At 44.8% G+C, this 20,827-nt stretch overlaps 2 long non-coding RNA genes across 2 annotated transcripts; one reads left to right on the plus strand and one right to left on the minus strand.

Moving 5' to 3' along the window:
• Positions 1 to 583: 583 nt before the first annotated feature.
• Positions 584 to 19,483, minus strand: LOC144320907 (uncharacterized). The gene is made up of 3 exons (XR_013386525.1): positions 18,361 to 19,483; positions 1,778 to 1,873; positions 584 to 1,315 (listed from the first exon to the last, which is right to left on the minus strand). It is a non-coding gene; the product is annotated as an uncharacterized LOC144320907 (long non-coding RNA).
• LOC144320906 (uncharacterized) lies at positions 11,882 to 19,490 on the plus strand. Its single transcript, XR_013386524.1, has 3 exons — positions 11,882 to 12,701; positions 13,349 to 15,339; positions 16,413 to 19,490. It is a non-coding gene; the product is annotated as an uncharacterized LOC144320906 (long non-coding RNA).
• The last annotated feature ends 1,337 nt before the right edge of the window (positions 19,491 to 20,827 follow it).

A 20,827-nucleotide genomic window follows, 5' to 3' on the forward strand; every position in this document is an offset into this window, starting at 1 on the left:
GGGATCGAGTCCCACATCGGGCCCTCTGCACGGAGCCTGCTTCTCCCTCTGCCTATGTCCCTGCCTCTCTCTCTCTCTCTGTGTGTCTCTCATGAATAAATAATTTTTTTTAAAAAAGTCACATGATAAGGGCTCTCCAGAGTGACGATGCTAAGTTTATTGAGTGCTAACTGCATGTTTGTTGATCTTCTAAATGTTCTATATCCTTACAATTTCATTCATTTTAAAAAATATTTGTTTATTTATTTATTTGAGAGAAAGAAAGTGAGAGAGAGAGAGAGTGGAGGGGGAGAAGGGAGAAGCAGACTCCACCGAGCTTGGAGCCTAATAAGGAGCTCGATTCCATGCCCTGGAGACCATGACCTGAACCAAAATCAATAGTCAGATGCCCAAACAACTGAGCCACCCAGGGGCTCCCATGATGGTTATTCTTTTTTTTTTTTATGGTTATTCTTAATATCCCCATTTTACAGATGGGGAAGTGAAGCCATAGAGAGATTCAGTAACATGTCCAAGACCACACTGCTAGTAAATGGAAGCGCTAAGATTTATTTATTTAAAAAATTTTTATTTAAGTAATCTCTACACCTAACATGGAGCTCAAACTCACCACCCTGAGACCAAGAGTTGCATGCTCCGTGGACTGAGCTGGCCAGGCGCCCCTGGAAGAGCTAAGATTTAGACGTAAGCAGTTTAGTTCCACCTCCCAGATTGGTAACCACTATCCTATACCACCGTGTGCCCTCATCAAATTGTCTTTGAAGACCTGCGAGGTGTGTGTTCTCGGTGCCTAAGAATGAGGGAAACTATGTGGAAATCCTGTATGAACGTCAGCACGACATCATTATTAATAAAACTTATGGATCTAGGTCAGTTATGTTATTCAGGGCTCAGCAGCAACTCCACAGAGGACTCAGGGTGAGTCTTATTTCTAGATGCTGTGACCCAAAGTATTCAGCAAGTGATCCTTTTATGTACTCAATATATGATTATCAAGTACTTATTCTGTACCAGACATGCCACGCACACTGACGAGGCTCTGGAGATAAACTGGGCCTAAGGTCTAGTCCTTGCCTTCAAGGAACATGTCGTGCATGGATGTCTCTCAGCTGATGGCCAATAGGTTAAAAGTATAACAGTATCCTAAAGGCTAATGATCACGTGTTGTCTACTTGCTACCTGCCCCAGATGTGTGGATATTTTCCTGTTTCCTGGAGACCTTCGGGCTAACTCAACACCTCCTCACTGGGCTGCCACACCTGAAAGTCACCCGTGTCCAGAAGTATTCACTCAGCAGTTCTGACAGTCTGAAGTTCTTCTCAGAGAAGTGACATGGAATGATAGCGAAGATGGCGGTTAAGACAGTTTTGAAAAGAACCTGCAGCATGAACCCAGCATGGTTTATATATATAGACTAAATCTATAGAAAGGTTTAGGGCTGGTTTCTAGGGAGTAGTTCATGGAGCTGGAAAGTCCAGGGACAAGCCTGTGTCAGGCAAGGTTTCATCTAGGAGCTCTAAGACCCAGCTATGGAGGGAGAGGTAGTTTTAACTCCACAGAGGGCTCAGGGATTGGGAGTGGGGAAGGGGATTCCTGGCAGGGCAACGGGAGTGGGGTAATGAGAGTGGTTGCCAGGAGAAGCAAGAATGAATGTTGGGTGGCCAAAGAAGAGTCCACCCCATCAATTAAGGAAAATGTTACAGTTCAGAGGAAGATCTCCTCAACTGATTTGATCCTCCAGAATTTCCCTGTGGGTATCCGTCCCATCGAGACTTACCTTGGACTAGAGTGAAGAAATGACGAACTTCCTTATGATCTGGCTAGGGCAGATTATGAACAAGTGTCTATGTTGGGGTGAGCCAGGACTAGTGACCTGGAAGCAGAAGGAGCAAGGTGAGAATTAAGCGTTGCATATACTGGTGAGATTCAGGTGACAGAAACCTACTCCTGCCTCCCTGGGAGCGTCTGTGACTGACTGCCTTTTCTACACAGGACAGAAGCCCCCTGGGCAAGCAGGGCAGGTAAGACATATGAGTGCAGTGGACTACCGCACAGAGCCAGAAACAAGTGCCCTTCTACAGGGGGCAGCTGTCCCCCATTATCACCACTTTCCCCCCCAAGGGGGGGCGTAAATCCAGATTGGGTGTGCATGTGACGAAACCTCTCCACATTTAAACATTGCCAATGGAGCACATTTTAAAATACATGATGTGGGCTGAAACAGAAAAACATGTCCAGGGGTCAGATGTCCCATTGTGACATCTGGTAGGAGCCATATTGTCACAGAGCCAGTGAAAGTCCCATCTCCATTTGTGCAATTTCAAATCTGTGTGCGAATCTATGCCCAAATCAACAAATACCCGGTGACAGCCCCCTGCCCCTAGGTTCAGCCCTTTGATCTACACTATCTAACTAAAATCTGAAAAACACTGTGTGGGCCTTGAAAGGAGAGGGAACATCACTGTGAGAACTGTACTTTCATTTCCTGGCGGGGGTGTGGTTAAATTCACAACTTCGGTGTGACACTAACTGTCGGAGGGTTTTACATTCGATTTCCTGTTTCCTTTTCTTAATAAAGAAAGGAAAAGCAGGCCCCCCCTCCACAGCAACCTTACCCTGAGTTCCATAGGAAGACACCATGGGGGTTCCGACTTGACCACAAGCAAAAACAAAACGTAACCGGTAACCCCGGAACCTGGTAAATAGCAATATGCAGAGGGCTGTGGGTCATAGCGTTGTTCAGGATTGTTTTGATCATCTCCTGCAGCAATTTTCCACCGCATACCCAGTAGACGAGTGACCAAAGTCCTTTATTTTTGAGTTGCTGGAAACATTTCCTATGGAAGGTTTAGTAAATTATCATTGTGGTGATGATAGACATGGGAGCTAAGGGCTCTGAAAGGACATGCCTCACATGTCTCTGATCCAGTGTAAATGCTCTAAAAATTAGCCCCATTCTACAGGTAATGAAACTGAGACTTGGAGGAATTCAGGTAATTTGCCCAAGTCACTCCGTAGGTTTTTGTTGTATTCCCAAATATTTATTGGTCACCTATTTATTGGGCCAGGCACTACAAAAGGATTGAGAGATGAAAGTAGCTGAGCTCAAAATGATTCTCACTTGCTGAAAATTATCTCTGGGAAGAAGCTCCATTTGGAATATTTACCTCGAGTTTTCTTTCATTTGCTCAGACACTTAGCAACTGCTGTGTCCACAAGTCTTAGGCTGAGTGTTGAGGGGAACAATGCGAAGCTTGTAATTTGGTTGGAGAGATGGAGCCTATGCAATACAACACTTAAATAGTAACCAAGATAATGCATGTTTCAGGGTCAAAGTAAATGATCCAGATAAAACGTTCGGAGGGCGAGAGGCTGCTTTGGGCAGAACAGAGGAGGTCTTTGAGGGATGAAAAATTGCTAAGTGGACATGCCATTGCAGGTAGGTGTGCAGGAGAAAAGGGCAAAGCACAACATAAGCAAAGAGTTAGATGGGGGAAAGAATATGATGCCGCTGCATAACTTGGTGTGTAAGGATGCAGTTTGGGCATGCAGTCACGTGGTATGGCCTCAGGTGTGAATCCAGGCTTGACACCTTTCTCCTTGTATGACGCTGGGTTGATTATTTAACTTGTAGTAAGCCTCAGTTTCCTAAGCTGTGAAGGGGGCAACATGAATGAAATGAGGTAGATAAAGCAGTGTCTGGCATATGGTGAGCCCCTATATCTTTGGTCTCTTATGATCTCTTTGTGGGGGTTCCTTGCTGGTGTTCCATCTGAATAGTGGAGAGAGATATGTGGCCAACCTGAAACCATAACGTAAGAGCCCCGAGGAGGACTGGAAACTCTACAGCCATGAACTAAATGCAGCAGGTATCAGCCCCAGAATCGGATAACACAACCAAACCACAGATGTGCTGCTCAGGTCTTTAAAGTTCTACGCCGGGGCAAGACCCACTGTAACTATGTGTGAGGGAGTCAAACCACACTTTTTTTTTTTTTTTTTTTTTTGTATTTTCTCATCAGACCTCACAGGAAATATACTCCTTGGTTTAGATTTGAGATAAGGTACCCCTTCACCTTGACTCTGCTTTGTGGCACTAACTCACCCACTGGGTCGCTCACTTTCTATCCTTGGTCTGTATCATCATCAGCTTATATTTAGTAGGGCACGTGGGTTTGTATTTGCCCTATGTTAGAAGTCAAACAGAAGTTAAATCTATTAAGACATGGTTTCTAGTCAGACTGAGATGATAATCTAAGAAAAGGAGGTGAGAGTCTCCAGGGGGACACAGCTGGGAGGGGGTGTTTTTTGAAAGGGTTATTTATTTTGCCATTAGTAATCCCCTACATTGCTGTTGCTCATTAATTATTTTAGGTTTCATAACTTTTGACCTAACTTCTGTGCCCAACAGAGAGGATCTATACCGAGGTGTTGACAGTGATTTCTCAGCAGCTGTTACAAATTAATAGCTTTGGCTGCCTTCCCAAGTTGAGCCATTAAAATTCTCAAGAAAATTGGCTTTAAGGAATTTCCCAAAGATCCTTGACCTAATCTAATGGGATTTCTTTCCCATTCTAAGAGCACCCATTCTTGGATCTCTTCAGAGAGGACTCCATAAGGAGTTTGGATTGACAGCAAGAGGATATGGGAGGAGGAATATAAATAGTAACCCAGTAAGTGATAGCTTAGAGCCAATTTTCAGCAAATTTATCTCATATCCAGAGAAAAAAGGATGCAAAGAAGTAACAAGCCACCACAGCAATAACAACGCCTAACATGCACTGAGCATTTGCCGTACACATACATTATCTCATTGGTCTCTTAACAACTTTATAAGGAAGGTACTATTGTCATCCCCATTTGACAGATAAGGAAAGTAAGGCACAGAAAGTTTAAATCATTTGGAAGATAAATACTTTGCAAATAAGTGGCAGAGGTAGGATTAGAACCTAGGGAGTCTGGCTCTAGGGCCAGTGTTATTAAATAATACCAGTGTGTGTGTGTGTGTGTGTGTGTGTGTGTTATTGGGAGGAGGTGGAGGAAAAGGACCAGGAATAGAAAGGTGTCTTCAGGGCTTTGGCTCTGGCCTTGCATGGTGCCATCCTAGTCACAGAACAGAACCCAAACCCAGAAGGACAAGCCTCACTCCCAGTCATAGCACAGAACCCAAACCTTGTCTGCACAAATATCCAAGGTATGACAAATCATAGTTTTATACTTAGTCTCTGCCACCATCTTGTTCTGTTCTTATAGGGGCAACAAGGTTCCAGCCCAGTTTTAGATTTTTATATGGGATCTAGTTAGCCTAAGGGAATTACTAGAATTGTCTCGGGCCCATGTTGCTCTAGAATAGCCAGTGAGAACCTGAGGGCCCCAATAAGATGACACTTCTGGAGGCATGGACCCCAGGATCCCCAGTAAACTAGACTTTGAGGCCTTGAACCCCCCTAGTCTAATATGGAAATGTCTCAAGACTTCCCCCTGTTCACACGTCTCCACTGATTCAGAGGAAGGGCGTCCACTTTGCCTTAGATAGTTAAGAGCACAGGCTTGGAAGTCAGCCAGTCCTGGGTTTGAAAGTCACTTATTGCTGGGGCCGACTTGTGGAAGCCAACTTCTCTATGCTTCCATGTTTCATCTGACAAATGGAGATGGTAGCACGTACCTCAGAGAGTTGTTTTAAGGATTGAATAAATGAATCCATATCAGCCACATAAAGCACACTAAGAGCTCAATAAATGTGAGCAGTGGTAATTATCTACACCTTGCCTCCATTTAAGAAATAATTGTAAGTGTCTCACGTCCACAGAGTACATTATCACATCCGGTTGGGAGTGGCTTTGGTGAACAAAGCCTGTGGCCTTGCCAAGCCCTGAAGCCATGTGCTCAGGCCTCTCCAGTAGAGGAAATGGTTTCATCACCTGGCTGTCTAGGTCAGGGCCACTTTCTTCAGGGAAAGGCTCTGTGGCCTTGCCTGCTGGACATGCTTGGTTACGTCTGGCACCCTCACCTGGCTCTGCCCGCCACCACCCCCTCCACCCCTTGTGTGAAGGAGCACGGAGAGGCACATGCCTGCCTGCCTGATAGAATGCTCTTTCCTGAAAGGCTATGAGTGTGGCTTCCTTCTTGCTTCTGGGGCGAGTGAGGATCCCACGGAAGCTAGTGCACCTTTTAGTGACCTGGCTGGCTGACCAGGACTGTCACCTTCACCTAGGAAATGCCTGTTTTTCCGTGAGTGCAGAGTCCAGAGTGAGGGTAGTTTCTAGACTTGGTAGAAAGGCCCCTTCCAAGTTGACTTGGGCACCTCAGAAGTCAAGTGTAGAAATGTCAGGGTAGAAGCTGGCGGCTACATGTGCGCTCTGCTCTCCATGACATGCCTAGCCCCTCTAGGAACGGCACTACCACAGAGTGGTTAAGCACATAGGTTCCAGAACCAGACTACCTGCTGTGGAATCATGGGACTGCTCCTTATTAGCTGAGTGACCTTTGGTGATTTCTTTAACCTCTCTGTGCCTCTGTTTGTCATCTATAAAAGAAGATGATAATAATAGTGTTCACCTACTCACCTCTTTAGATTGTTTTGAAGCTACAATGAGTTTTCATAAAAATGCTTAGAACAGTGCCTGGCATGTAGTAGCATAAGTATTAGCTGTTATTTCCCACGTGCTAAAGATTTTAGTTCTAGGTAAAGGCTCAGGTAAATAAGGAGGCAAATCCAGAGTTCTAGACCAAATCCAGAGTATTTGACCTCGACGTCTGTTCTCTTTGAATGTTATCACCTTGTATGAGAAGAATCCCTCTGGATGCTTTAGGAAAGTCCAGATTTCAACTTTGGGCGCATGAGCTCCCCAAAGTAGAACCCAATTGTCAGGCTTGGGATTTTTGTTTTACGTCTGCGAGTTACAATGTCCATGGGCAGTAGGTATTCATGGTAATCTAGCCCAAATGGACACCGTCAACCATCCACTGGTACTGGATCCCAGGACCTTTGACCTAAATCTGAATGACGTTAGTAATACAGGAATAGATGAAATGCCAACCACACCTGGCTGGTCCATAAAAAGGAAATACTTCCCACACCTTGCTTTAGCACACTGAGGGCCCCCAGGTGAAGGCATCCCCAGTGCAAGCCGCTGGCTCTAATGCCTGGGTGTGTCTGCAGGAACCACCCCACACAAACCGGAGTGAACCTGTTGCCCTTTCCCTTCCATGCTGCCAAGTCAAATAGAACACAGGGAGCACAAATAGAATCATCACAATAAACCGGTTGTTGGAGTCAGACACAGGAGAACCCACTCCCTGGCACTGCACCCCCTCCCTTCACGGGTCCAGACAGGATGGGTGCTAGGAGGGCTGAAGAAGGTGTGGCCTGTGGGCATTCCTGCCCGGCAAGGAACCCTCTGGCTCCTCTGGACTCACTGCCACCCACATGGAACTCCACTGGAGCTGCTTGCCAAGGCCAGGAGGGAGGAGGGTCTCCCCTTCCTTCCAGCCCTGGATCGCTGGGAAATGCCCTTCCCACCCACTCAACTTGACTAATGCCGCTTGTCAAGGAGGGAACTCTTTAGACACATTAAAATCCTAAAGGCATCCGAGGTTTGGAGGAATTCGTGCTGGACGTGCTTCTCCGCAGGGTCGGCCGTGGGGGAGGAGAGAGGGGAGGAGGCGGGGCCAGGCCCGAGCGACAGCTTCAGTTGACTCCGGCCGAGCTCTCCAGGTAGTGCCTCCCTAGCCTGCGGCAGGTCAGAGTCTCCCAGAACTCGCCCAAACTTTTCTGCTGCCTGTGCTCTGGGGCATGTCTCTCTTTGTCTCTTGGATCTTGAACCAATGAGGAAATATAGGTTAATCCCAGGAGGCTGGGATGGATCCATGTTCTTACTTTGTGGTGTCAGCACCTTCCCATGAAGTTCTAGTAGATCTCACAAAAGAGCTTCAATCTCCCCTCTGCCTTTTCTTTTTAATAAATTTGGGAAGGAAGGGCTAGAGTCTATCTCCCTGTAGAAAAGTAAACTTGCAAAGTGGTCCAAGTACAGGTTTTCCATGTATTCCACTTCATTGCGGGGTGCAGGAAGAGCAAAAGCTCTGCAAATTGACACCTGGGTTGGAAATCTGGCTCTGTGCTACATCCTTGGGCAAGTTATTTCACTGCTTGAGCCTCAGTTTCTTTGGGTGTCAAAATGGATACAAAAAGACCTAGTGCACAGGGACATAGGGAGCATAAAATGAGATAACATATACGAGGACACTCTGTACCCATCAAAGGACTAGAGAAGTCTTGCCTCAGTTTTTCCCTTTCCCTACATTCTCTGTCAGTGGTTTGCTGGGACCCTTGATGAGCCAGAGGGATTGGAAGAGAGGCCTAGAGAGAGGGAGAGAGAATCTCACAATTAACAAAGCTGTCTTATTCTAACTTAACTTTGAGTTTGAGGTAGGGGAAGATAACAATGACTGCTCTTCCATCTTCTTCTAGATGGTAAGATAGGTTATTTATGTGCCCGGGGGTAAAGCATATCAATGCTTCCTTTCCCATCTGAAAGAAAACACAAGCCACTTCATTCCCATGCCCTGATTCCATCTAATCTACCCTCAAGTCAGGCCTTCCCATTGCCTTGAACTTGAGGTTTCACTCTCTTCCATCTGTCTTAGGCTCTTGGTGGAGTATTGGGGGTGGGGAGAGGGTAACTGATGCTCCCAAAGGGATTTAGATTGAGCATCAGTTGGCAGAAAAAAGTAGAAATTATCGGACTTCCCTGAAAATGTCAGAATTAGTAGGTTGCTGCCTTGCCCATAGTCCTGTAATAAGCAAAATCTGCATAAAGCTTGGATATGTGGAATCTCAACTACTGTCTGGGGATTTTTTTTTTTTTCTTTTTTTAGGTGCAGATGATGACTTTTAGTTCAGCTCACTGTGCTCTTTCTTCTTCCTGTGTTTGGCCTACATTTACAAAAGGCTGCCGTCCTCTGTTTAGTAAGGACTAGACAGGAAAAACATTATGGTGGAGATGGGTGGATGGGGCAAGGATTTGGGGAGTGCTGATCAATTGGGTAGAAACCTGGGGAGTGGCGACAGAGTGGGAAGGGAATTAAGGGAGAGCTGTTTAGAGAAGGTGTTGGGGGAAGTGAGTAATAGGTAGGTCAGAGGATGGAGCAAAGGAATATTGAAAGAGAACGGATATGCTCTGTGGGCAGGTGGTAAAATATCTGAATGGGAGCCCAGGGAGGGCTAGGAAGGAGTAATAGGGAGGGAACCCTAAGGTGCTGATTTGTCAGAGATGGAAAATGGGATTGAATAGGCACTGGTGGAGGAATGGAGGGATCCCAGATCAACCCCCGATGCCATTCATTTTAATGAATCCTTCTTTATGCTTCTGCCATTGGAAACAGATGGATGCCATGTGCTTATCTCAATGGCTTTATTATTTTTTCTAAAGCATTTCACTTTATTTTTACTTTTCTGTGAATACTACTGCTTTATTTATTTTTTTAAAGTAATCTCTACACTCAACATGAGGCTCAAATTTACCACCCTGAGATCAAGAGTGGCATGCTCTTGGGGCACCTGGTTGGCTCAGTTAAGCATCTGCCTTTGGTTCAGGTCATGATCCTGGGGTCCTGGGATCAAGTGCCTGGGATGGAGCACTTTGGGATCCAGCTGTGCCTGGGGTTCCCTGCTCATTGGGGGAGTCTGCTTCTTTCTCTTCCTCTGCTCCTGCACTCTGTCTCTCAGTCTCTTACATAACTAAAATCTTAAAAACAAAAACAAAAACAAAAAAACAAGACCAAAACCAAAAACCAAAAACCAAAACAACAACCAAAAAAAAAAAATAAATAACAAAAAAACCCCAGAGTGGTGTGCTTTTCCGACTGAGCCAGCCAGGCGCCCCTCTGATGGCTTATTTTTAATTCAAGCAAATAATAGTTCTGCTTTCCCTTAAAAATAAGACACAATGTAAATTTGGCAAGGCTGGAAGATTGTGATATTTGGAGAAAATTCAGAGTCTCAGACTCTTCAGCTGTGCCTTATCATTCAAATGTTACATTCTGTTCAGGGCAGTTGCCTTTGCAGTCATCTCAACCCCTCAGTCTTCTTACTGGATCTGGTTTTGTTTGCATTTGTCGGTGCAACCTTTCTATAACTGTTTCCAGGATTTCGTGGGGGTGGGAGGGGGGGGGGGCGGAGAAGGAGGCTGGCCCTCTGAAGATTTCTCACACTACAAAGCAATACAAAAATCAAAGCTTCGCTTCCTAGTGAGTTGGGTTCTTCAGGTTTTCCCACTTTTCAGTATCCAGTCCTCAGGGATTTCTAAATTGTCTCTCTCTTCGGGAGGCCCGCCCTGGACTGGGGTTATTAGGCACCCTTCCCTCAAGTCTCCAACAAAAACTCTAAGGCGTGAAAGTGTAACTGAGAGTATAAGAGATGTCCAAACTTCTGATTCCCTTGGATTCGGGAGTTTACTCCAAGAGTGGGAAAGTTTTCCACGCTGGGTTTTGCTCCTGTGTCGCGGGCCAGGCAGTTTGGGCAGTGGTTGACCTGTGGGCCGCTGCTGTCTGGAGGAGACGGCGGTCTGGGAGGTCACCCTGACAATTACCGCCGACGAAGCGTGGAGGGAGTGGTCTAGGTTTGGCCCTCAGTCCGGAGTCCCAGGCAGCACACAGATCTTGGCTCAGGACCCGGGGCTGAGGCGTGCTGGGACAGCCGAGGGGGTGTCCTGGCTTTCCAGGGGCTGGGGAACCCTCTCTGGCCCGGGGGCGGAAGATGCTGTTCCAGGATCGGTCCTGGCTCCACTGCCGTCTCAGCGCTTTCTAATTCCAGCTCCAAACAACAACAGCCGCCGCAGCTGCAGCCATAGCAACAGGCCCCGCCCACCCGGCCTCGCTCGCGGCCGGCGGCACGTGACGGCGACGTCTGCGTCGCTCCCTCCGCCCCTGGCGCGGCGGGAGGGCGGGGGAGCGCCGGGGGGCATGACGTTTACTCAGTCGTCTCCATGGATATAATGCATAGACGTCAGCGTCGCCCGGTGTTTAGTGTGTAACGTTCCTCCGTCTCCATGGGAACGTCAGGCGGCCAAACACCAGGCCCCAGCAACAGGCTTCTGATTGGCCCGAGGCTTCCAGAGGCGGAGCTTCGCCGCCCGCGCCCGCTCGGCTGTGTTGCTGTTTTGGTTGTTTGTCTCCTATTTGTTTATTTCTCAAACAGATCCTGGAGGTTGAGGTCTGGATCCGTCGCCAGGGATAGGATCCAGGACAAAACGTGTTCAACGTGCAGCCTGCACCTACCGATTTACAGCCTCAGGATGACACAGGTCCTGTGTGACCCAGGTCCATGGTGGGAATCACGGCCCTGGGGCCTGGCGGCTGTCGCAGCCCAGTATTTGGTGTTATACCCCCGACCCTACCCCACTTCACGTCTCAAAAATGCACTTCCCCTCTCAGCCTCATCCCAGGAACTGTGTGCTGCCTTCACAGCTACACTTGTTTACCCCCGAGCAGTCGGGGCCTTTCCTACCTGATGCCAGGATTCAGGGCTACCCCTTGCAGGATTTGGCTACATTTTTCCGTCTGGCCCTAATTCTGCTGAATGACATCATTTATCCGTATTCCTACCCAGAGATGCCCAGATTGCTTGTACCTTGAGCAAATACCAAAGAATCCCAAAGGACAAGGGTTGGTACTTCTATTCATGGACTCATTGAACCTTAGGCTCTTCTCTTTGCCTATTTTAATTCAAAACGAGGGGGGCCACGACTTCTCTGAAAGAAATAGAAATAAGTTGAAGACAGGGGTGGATGGGGGGGTGCGGATTCTGATCTGGAAATCCCAGATTTCTTGATATATAATAGTGGTATACTGATGGAGTTAAACATTCTGAGGTACAGATAATGTCTCCAGAAACAGTTTTAACCTTACCCTGGGCTCCCACCAGTGAAACCGAGTTAACATCTGGCAAGAGATAGGGATCTAGCCTCAGGGGTTTCAGTCAAGTTGTGCTTGAAAGAATGCCTTAAAATCTTTAGTTATGGTGTCAAATATAATAAATCTTCACCAGCTCATGCACATACAAGTCTGAAATGTTTCATAAAAGGTTTAGATGACCTGATAATATGTTTTCAAAACCCAGAGAGAGAGAGGGGGGGACTGATGCAAACCTCAAGTTAAAAACAAGAAAGCAAAATTACTTTCATAGATTGGAATTGATAAGAAGGGCATCTGTTCTCTCTGCTGTAATCTTAGCCCATTACCTCTTTTCCCCTTTATCTGCTCTGGTGAATATCCTTGCTAGCTGTCCTCCCCACCACTCCTTGGCCGGCTTATAGCCTACAATTTCCTTCGGAGATGTGAATGAAATTGGGAGCCTGCTTAATGCAAATAGGACCAAAGGGCACAGCTCTTTATCGTAATGAACTTCATTCTGATTAAGTCACAGAGACTGCAAGTGCTTACTATTTACCCAGTAAATACATTACATTGCTAGGCAAGTCTCCCTCTTGTCCTGACACTGCCAAGGGATATTTGAAAGTCTGATATAAGATCATCTTTAGACCATCAAACATCCCTTTCAAATTCTAACATCTCTTTTTACGTTTCCAGGAATCCAGAATGTCTTGGTCTCTGAGAGCCAACCTATCTGGGTTGTACAGAAAGAGTAATCATGAGGCAATATTTACAGTATTCACCGAAGATGACCCGAAAAGCTAGGAGAGGTGACTGAGGGGATTTCTCAGTGTGGCTGAGGAAGAGGGGAGTGTGATGGAAGATAACAGAATCTCTAAGCGCCTAGATTTGACGCTAGCACACGAACTGGATTTTATGATTCTGTCCAAGGACATCAGTTGTAATCTCAAAGCTTCCATGTCCTTCTCCATCCCCCGCCCAGACTTAGTTCTTCCCTTTTGTTCTTTTGACCATCACCCAAACATGGTTGTGGGCCATGGTGTGTGGCCTAGGGAGTTTTAAATCCAGGAAATACCAAATGGATTATAGTTTTGATGGTATTGAAAACAGCCGTTTGTTTCCTATGTGCTTGCATGCACACACACAGGCGTAGACCCTTCCTGCCCTGGGGTTTGTCCAAGCCGCTCCATGTAGCTGACTAAATTCAACCTAAGGACCGTGCTGTCCTGCTCTGCTGCTGATTTTCTCAAACCACAAGATGATTAATCTCCCCAGCTTATTTCCTCATCTATAAAATGGGATCTGGAGAACTCTCTGACCCTCCATGTTTGTGTAGACCTAAGAGGATTACAATGATACAGTGATTATTAGTTGGTACTGTGGAAATACCAAATGGTGTATAAATGTTCAATTATTATTAATAGGCACAATTTCCCCCAACATCTCCTCATTTTAGCTGGAGCCTCCACCTACCAGGTTTCCACAGCAGAAAGGCCTTGTCTCGGGCCAGGAGGACCAGTGAACATGGCCTACCTGGCCTTCTAACACCAAAGTGCACATTGTCCGTCTTGCCCATCCCAGCCACAACTGAATGCAGCTCTTCAACCACCACTCCTCAAGTATGGCTTTTCTTTAGTCATAAAAACAAAGGTACTGCTACCTGCCCTGCTTATCTTTCAGCACTGTTAGGAGGGATATATTAAGAAATGTTCATGAAAGGGCTTTGAAAATCATAAAGCAGAAGGCATTTACGTCTTAAAATGTTTTACTAGGCAAGGTGACCTATAAATGGAGCAGTGTCAAGGTGGACTTGGGTATAATTCAGGAGCAGGCCCACCTGTGAGATCTGATATGTCCCATGTCAAGGCATGCTCCCTCACTGTCCCTAAGATTTCATTGTCAATGGAATGTGCCTTTGGAGTTAGCTTTTAGTACTCTCTTCAGGTCTCAGCTTTAAAATACAAATTTTCTGGGGCGTCCGGGTGGCTCAGTTGGTTAGGCATCGCCTTTGGTTCAAGCCCTGATCTTGGAGTCCTAGGATCCAGCCCCCACATGGGGCTCCCTGCTCACTGGGGAGTCTGCTTCTCTCTCTCTCTCTGTCACTCAAATACATACATCCTTTAAAAAGTACAAATTTTCTGACAAGTAGTAAACTAAAATTTAACCTAAATTAGGTTATCAGACACGTTCCTCCCTGACAGGTGAGACAGCACCACAGAAGGACACTGGGCTCTTAGGTTGGTCTGAAAAACAGGATCCTGGGAGTCTAGAGAACGTGATTCATTTTACTCAAAGTCAGCCCTCATAGTTGTGCCAGTTGGTGACAGAGGATAGTCAGAGCCCACCCAGCAGATCTGGAGCTCTATTCATACATGAAAAGGGGAGATTCTTTGCCCCATCCTCTCCCAAAGCCTCTGAGGACACTATTGTACAGTAATCCAGGGGTTCCCACACTGCTGGATTTTAGGGGCCAGCAGAGTTTTCTAAAGTTGGTAAACTGACATCGGTTGCCAGCTTTTAATTTTACCAATTACCATTTATTATCACCATCATTTTATAAATAATAGGACATTTTCACACTTTTAAAAAAGTCAAAAAGACAGAAACTAAGACTAAAAGACTGGCCTTTTATTTTTTTTTTTTAAAGATTTTATTTATTTATTCATGAGAGACACACAGGGAGAGGCAGAGACACAGGCAGAGGGAGAAGCAGGATCCTTGCAGGGAGCCCGACATGGGACCTGATCCCAGATCCCGGGATCACGCCCTTAGCCAAAGGCAGATGCTCAACGGCTGAGCCATTCAGGCATCCCGGGACTGTCCTTTTAAATGGAATATATGTAGCTCTATGAAAAGTCCCTGCTTTGTCCTTTTTCCTCTAACTGTTCTATTCCCTCTTGGTCTCCATGGGGTGATGGTGACAGTGGTGAAGAGCAGACAGAGAAATCAAGAGGTAAAAATCTAATTCAAGGATTGTTTAATTTTCCTAATCAAACTGACCACTTCTGCATTGTGCACCTTTGGATCACCAGTTTCTTTGGTAACAAAATCTCACCAGGAAGGGTAAGAATATTATACAATTGTGAGAATATCATACTTTGAGTACTTCCCTTGGAATTATTTCCACTCTGGGTTGGGTCAGTCTGTTTCTGGTTGGTTGGGTCCTTGCTTCCAGTGAGCCCCACCCACCCAAACACTTCTAGGATTACCTGGGGAGGTGGGATTGTGACCGCCCTATGCCTCATTTAGCCAGATCAGATGGGGCTGAATGGTGGAAATTGGCACGGTTCCCAGAGGAGGAAACAAGCTTGCTTTCCAACTGGTGTCCCAGGCAGGTGCAGGAGACACTAGCAGAGCCAGTTTAACCAGCATCTTGGGCAAGGTTTGGCCCATACTTTTTTCCTCTTTGCAGTTTCCTCTGGCAGAAGTGGAAACACTGCTTGGCAGGTAAGCTCAGTTGGTTAGAAGTGGAAACACTCCATACTCTACATGTTTTGTGGTTGTATATAAGCCCAATGCAACCAGCATTATATAATTATATATATATATATATATATATATATATATATATATATATATTTATATGATTTATATATATATTTATATTTTATATATATTATATAGAAATATATGGTATTATATAGAAATATATAGTATTACATATATAAATATATATATAGTATTATATATTATATATATTTTTCCTCCTAAAGGTAAATAGAAATTGAGGCTATAGTTGAATTCAAATCAGTTTAAGAATAATTAAGTCCCATGAGACTGTTTCTCTCTCATCAGTTACTCCCTGCTAGATACCTAGGAAAATAAATTCACTTATTCAGGTCAGCAGGGCACTATCTACCTACTATACTGGGGAGAAAACAGCCCAATTATCCATTGTGGATTAGTGAATTTTAAGATCATTATTTTTAAGAATGTATTGAAACTACTCAGCCAAAATGGCATATTAATATATCTGTATCATTGAATTTGGGTGAATATTAAATAACATAACAATATCTGTAAAATGCTCAGCATAATCCCTGAACAAACACTCAATATATATTAGCTATTGTTCTTTCTATTCATTCTGGAAGAATTTTTCAAGCAGCTAGTACATGGCCAGACACTACATTAGGGGCTAGCAAGTCCATCATGAGTGAGCTAGGCAAGATTTCTCCCTTCCTGGAGCGGACACAGAACCAAACAAACTCAATCAACAGTTAACAGCTACTTGTGTTAGGTCTTCTGTAGGTGTTTGGGGGTTCACCAAAGAACAAGACAAAGATCCCAACCCTTGTGTGACTTATCTTTTAGATATTAGCCCAACTGTTTTCTAAATGATTATTATTAGAAATGGTGTGAAGTGCTACAAATGCAAAGCCTGGGTGCTCAGGGAAGTCTTGTTGTGAGGACCTGATATTTCAAGTTTGACATCTGGAGAGAGGAGGAGAGTGCAGGAGGTGGGGGCAGAGAACATATGATTTAACGCTAGTAACTCACATTTAATTCTTGCTTTCCAGGTTACAATGCCTTTTCACAAATGTGAAAAAGCCCTAGAGGCCAGGGCTGCCAAAGATGGGAGATGGTCTGCATCAGAGGTTTGGCACGGGACTGAGTTCAGTCTCAGCTCTAGAATACACAGCAGCAGCTGCCTACTTGGCTTTTTCCCAGGAAATCACTGACAGTTGACAGTTGCTGCCTCCGTTTCCCTTGCTCTCTGTTGCCTGGAACAGTTAGTATCACTACGACAAGAATGACCTCTGAGAGCTGAACTCAGCTTCTTTTACTTGTTATAATGAAAGTCACCTTCGCGCCCCCAAGAATGTGCCAGGGTACATTCGCTGCTGGATTTAAATAATCAAGTGCAGTCCCTGAGGGGTGAGCTATCTTCTTTCCCCAAAACATACATAATCCTTTAGTCTACTTTTCTCTTTACTACTGAATTTTCTCTCCTTTAGGTTTTAATGCTCCTCTTATTTCATTCCCATTAGCAGGTTTCACAGCCTGGTTCATATTCCAGCTATGAAATAGTTCACATAGTTCTGGGTAGACATAATATTTACGGGAACTGAAGATGGGTGGATTCTGATAATGGCTTGTGGAATAGTCTTCAGTGCAGTCAAAATAACAAAGAATTCAAGGAACTAATGCTTTGAGACTTTAGGCCCTCATAAACTTCCCAAATGTTCCTCTTAAACCCTGTGTGAATATCAGCAGAATACAGCAGAGTGTTGCCCTGGGTGAGAAAGCGTGGTTTGTTCAGTGTTCTGCTGTTTTACAGCACAAATTCTAAGCTGAATTCTGTTTATTGTCAATAGCTCTCTAACAAAGGGCAAAATGGAATGTGCCTGTTTTCAAATTCCTTTGTGAAAGGGTCCTGGAAGACCTCAGAGCCTGGTTTAGGGCTCTTTACGTCACTGCTTTTCAGGGCTTTCTATTAAGACTCTAAGCTGTTGAGAAAGATCTTACCAACCACCAATTTTAGCATGGAGCCATTTATAAGAAGGATCCATATGGGTCGTTATTGCATAAAAATAAAATAGAACTGTCCAGGCCCGGTTTGAAGTCTAGTGACAGCTAGGGACAAAAGTAAATTGGGAATAGCTGGGACATTTCCGAATTTGGTAGCACTGACCCAAAATTTGAAGGAGAGATGGTTTGGTGGCAACTCAGAGAGTAAAGCTTGAGGTACACATTGCAAGGACAGAGGGTTGCTGGGTTCAGAGGTTTGGGAGAACTGAGAGTTACATTTCCCAGTACTTAACTCTACATTGGGAAGCATTTCCTCTGCCTAGAATGCTCTGTTCTTGTCCTTCCTGGCTGGTTCCTTCTCATCATTTATTTCTCATGACAAAAGTCACCTCCTTGCATCTAATCTGAGATATCACAACATATCCCTCCATTTTAATACCCTGCCCGGCACTCACTTTCATCTGACATTTTTGTTTGTTTACTTGTTTATAACATTAGTAGACTGTGAGCTTCACTTATTTATAGGCAGTTTGTTAATTTACTATGGATTCCAGTGACTGGCACATAGTAGATGGTCAGTAAAGGTATGGGATGAAGAATAAGGAATAGGATAATTGTGCCTGTACAATTTGAGTCATGAAAAAATTAACTTTGTAGAGGTCTTACCTAGTACCTGCAGGTAACCATTTGTTTTTTTCTGGCTCTTATGCAAGATAATAATAATTTGAGTCACATGAAATCCCTTTCTTCCCCGGAGGGGATTCTGAAGCCAACAGAAAAATAGAAAGTAGGATAGAGATATCTGATAAGACTATAACTAAATTAATCTCAAGCCAGATGTGTGATATAAACACCACAGGGCTGCTCTTATCTGAACATATAATCTAAAATCACTTCATTTGGAACTCTTCGGTTTTCTCCATTATTTTTTAATGTACTTCTCTGGTCATTTTACCACACGGGCCAGAAATGGGTAAGGAGTGTCGAAATACTCACTGTGGCTTGGAGCTGATGTTTGGTGAGCCTGCTGATCTTGCAGACCAAGAAGCAGAGTGCTATTTGAAGAACACCAGGTTTTCTCCATCTCCCCGGCCTATTTCACAACCCCTTGCTTCACTCTTTTCCAAGTTCCAAGCTCAGACAGACACCAGCTGGATGAAGACCTGGTTCAAAAAACTTGACTTGGATGGCAAAGTAATAGTAGCAAACGAACCTCCAAATGGACCCCAAAGTCCCTCCTACTGTGAGGTGTCCCACTCATGGCAAACAGAGACCAGGGGACAACACAGATTCTTCACCCACACCCCCTGGACAGCTTACCCACAATTTATTCCAAACCACCTAATTTTTTTAAAATTGTATTTATTTATTCATGAGAGACACAGAGAGAGAGAGGCAGAGACAGTAGAGGGAGAAGCAGGCTCCATGCAGGGAGCCTGACGCGGGACTTGATCCTGGGACCAGGATCATGACCTGGGCAAAAGGCAGGCACTAAACTGCTGAGCCACCCGGGGATCCCTCCAAACCACCTGATTAATCTGGAAGAAGGGATAAAATGATTCTGCAACAAAATGATGCAAATGAAGAATCCTGTGGGTTCCGATCCCATCCACTGGGCCAAGTAATCTGAATGGGGTAGGAGCACGTGATGCCCTGACGTAACCTTGCAGATCAGCTCCAGCCTAGATAGGGCTGATGTAGGTAAGTCCTGCATCCAGGCCTCAGGTGAGCCTGTGGTATGCGATACTCCAGTCCTGTCCAGTGCAAGTCTAATAATACCCAACAAATACTGACCTGGCCCTAGCTACATGTCCGATCATGGCTGGATTGCCCAAGAAGCCAGGGAAGCACATGCTGGGGCCAGGACAGGGGCAGGGATGGGGGTAATGGCATTCAATAAAAAACTGGGAAAACTATAGCCCTCATTCTATTTATTGAGGGCTTGTTATTGTGCAAGACATGGTTCCTGGGGGAGCCAGAGACTTTTCCCTCCCTCACAAATTCGCATTCTGGCCTTATTTCAGCATACTTGTAAAGCTTTATTTTTTCCATAAAATTTTATTTTGCAATTTAATATTGTTTTTATTTTGAACCACTTGGGAGGGTACCATAACCATTTTAGTATTGGGGCCATAAACATTTTATTATGGCCTGATTCTTAGTGCTTTTAAACAAAAAAAAAAAAAAAAAAAAAAAAAGGTTTTTAACTTTTATGCTCAAATATTTTCTTTTGATTTTTTTTTTTAATGCCCAAATATTTTCTAAGAAGTCGCTTGTGGTATTAACTTGAGGTTGTGAAAAAGAAAGGACTTGGGGACTCACCTGCCCTAGATGGAATTTTTCTTGCTGTGCTGATCAGTGTTTCTGGATGGGGTCGTTGTATAACAGGTAGTAGAAGCATTTAGACAGCAAATGAGATGGGTCTGTACATTTCTCAGAATGGGTGTATGCATGGGGTTTATAAGCATCTAAATCATTATGCCTGATCAGGATTTTGGTTCTGCTCACTTGTGGAGGGTACAGGTCAGAAGTCGCCCATCAAGCTCCCTTATCCAAAGAGAGAATCTGTGCTGCCTTTTCAGCCACATGGACAATAGAGGATGAGCTTGAGCTTTCTGTTTAATGTTCATTCTTTCCACAAACATTTATTGAGTGCCTTCTAGTGTCAAGAAGCTAGGCACTGAGGATAGTTTCCTACTGAAAAAGACAGATAAGGTCCCTGCTTTCGTGGAGATTATGGCCTAGTAGAGGAAGGCAATGAAAAAGTATATAAATGAGCCAACAGGGTCCCACGGTGAAAAGTCCTAGATAGAAAATAAAATAAAAAAAAAAAAAAAAGGAAAATAAAATCAGATAATGTGACAGAAGGTGCTGAGGGATGCCACATTGGATGGGGGGCAGGATGGGCTTTCTAGAGAATTGGTATTTGAGCAGACATGAAGGAAGAGTCACCATGTCAAGATGTGGGGAGAAGAGGAAACAATGGGTAAAAAGTCCTACAGACCCAGCTTGGCATATTTGAGGAACGGAAAAATGGCCAGTGTGGCTGGAGTGGAGTAAATGAGGGAAAGTGGTTTAAGATGAGGTTGGAGGACTCGGCAGAGGCTGGGTCATATACTCGGTGGATCTCAGTAAAGAGTGTAGATTTTTTTTTTTTTTTCTAAGTGTAATTCTGTGAATTGGCCACTAAACAGATTTGGAGGGATTTATGATTTAGTGATCAATGTTATGATTTAATTCAGAGCCCCATTAAGTAGGAAAGTGGACTTTTCAGTGTGCGATCTGTCTCCGTCTTAATTGATTACCTCTCAGTCTAGGGTGGGCCAGAGTCTGAAGGTAGAATTCTTCAGTAGTCATTTTGGGGGATTTTACCAGTGATCTCTTATAGAACTCACTGCCACCCAGGGCCACCCAGGTAAGATATTAGTGGGGAAAATCAGACTTCATCTGGGAGTTGCAACTA

The sequence above is a fragment of the Canis aureus genome, chromosome 9 (assembly GCF_053574225.1).
Source record: "Canis aureus isolate CA01 chromosome 9, VMU_Caureus_v.1.0, whole genome shotgun sequence".
NCBI classification, from domain to species: Eukaryota; Metazoa; Chordata; class Mammalia; order Carnivora; family Canidae; genus Canis; species Canis aureus.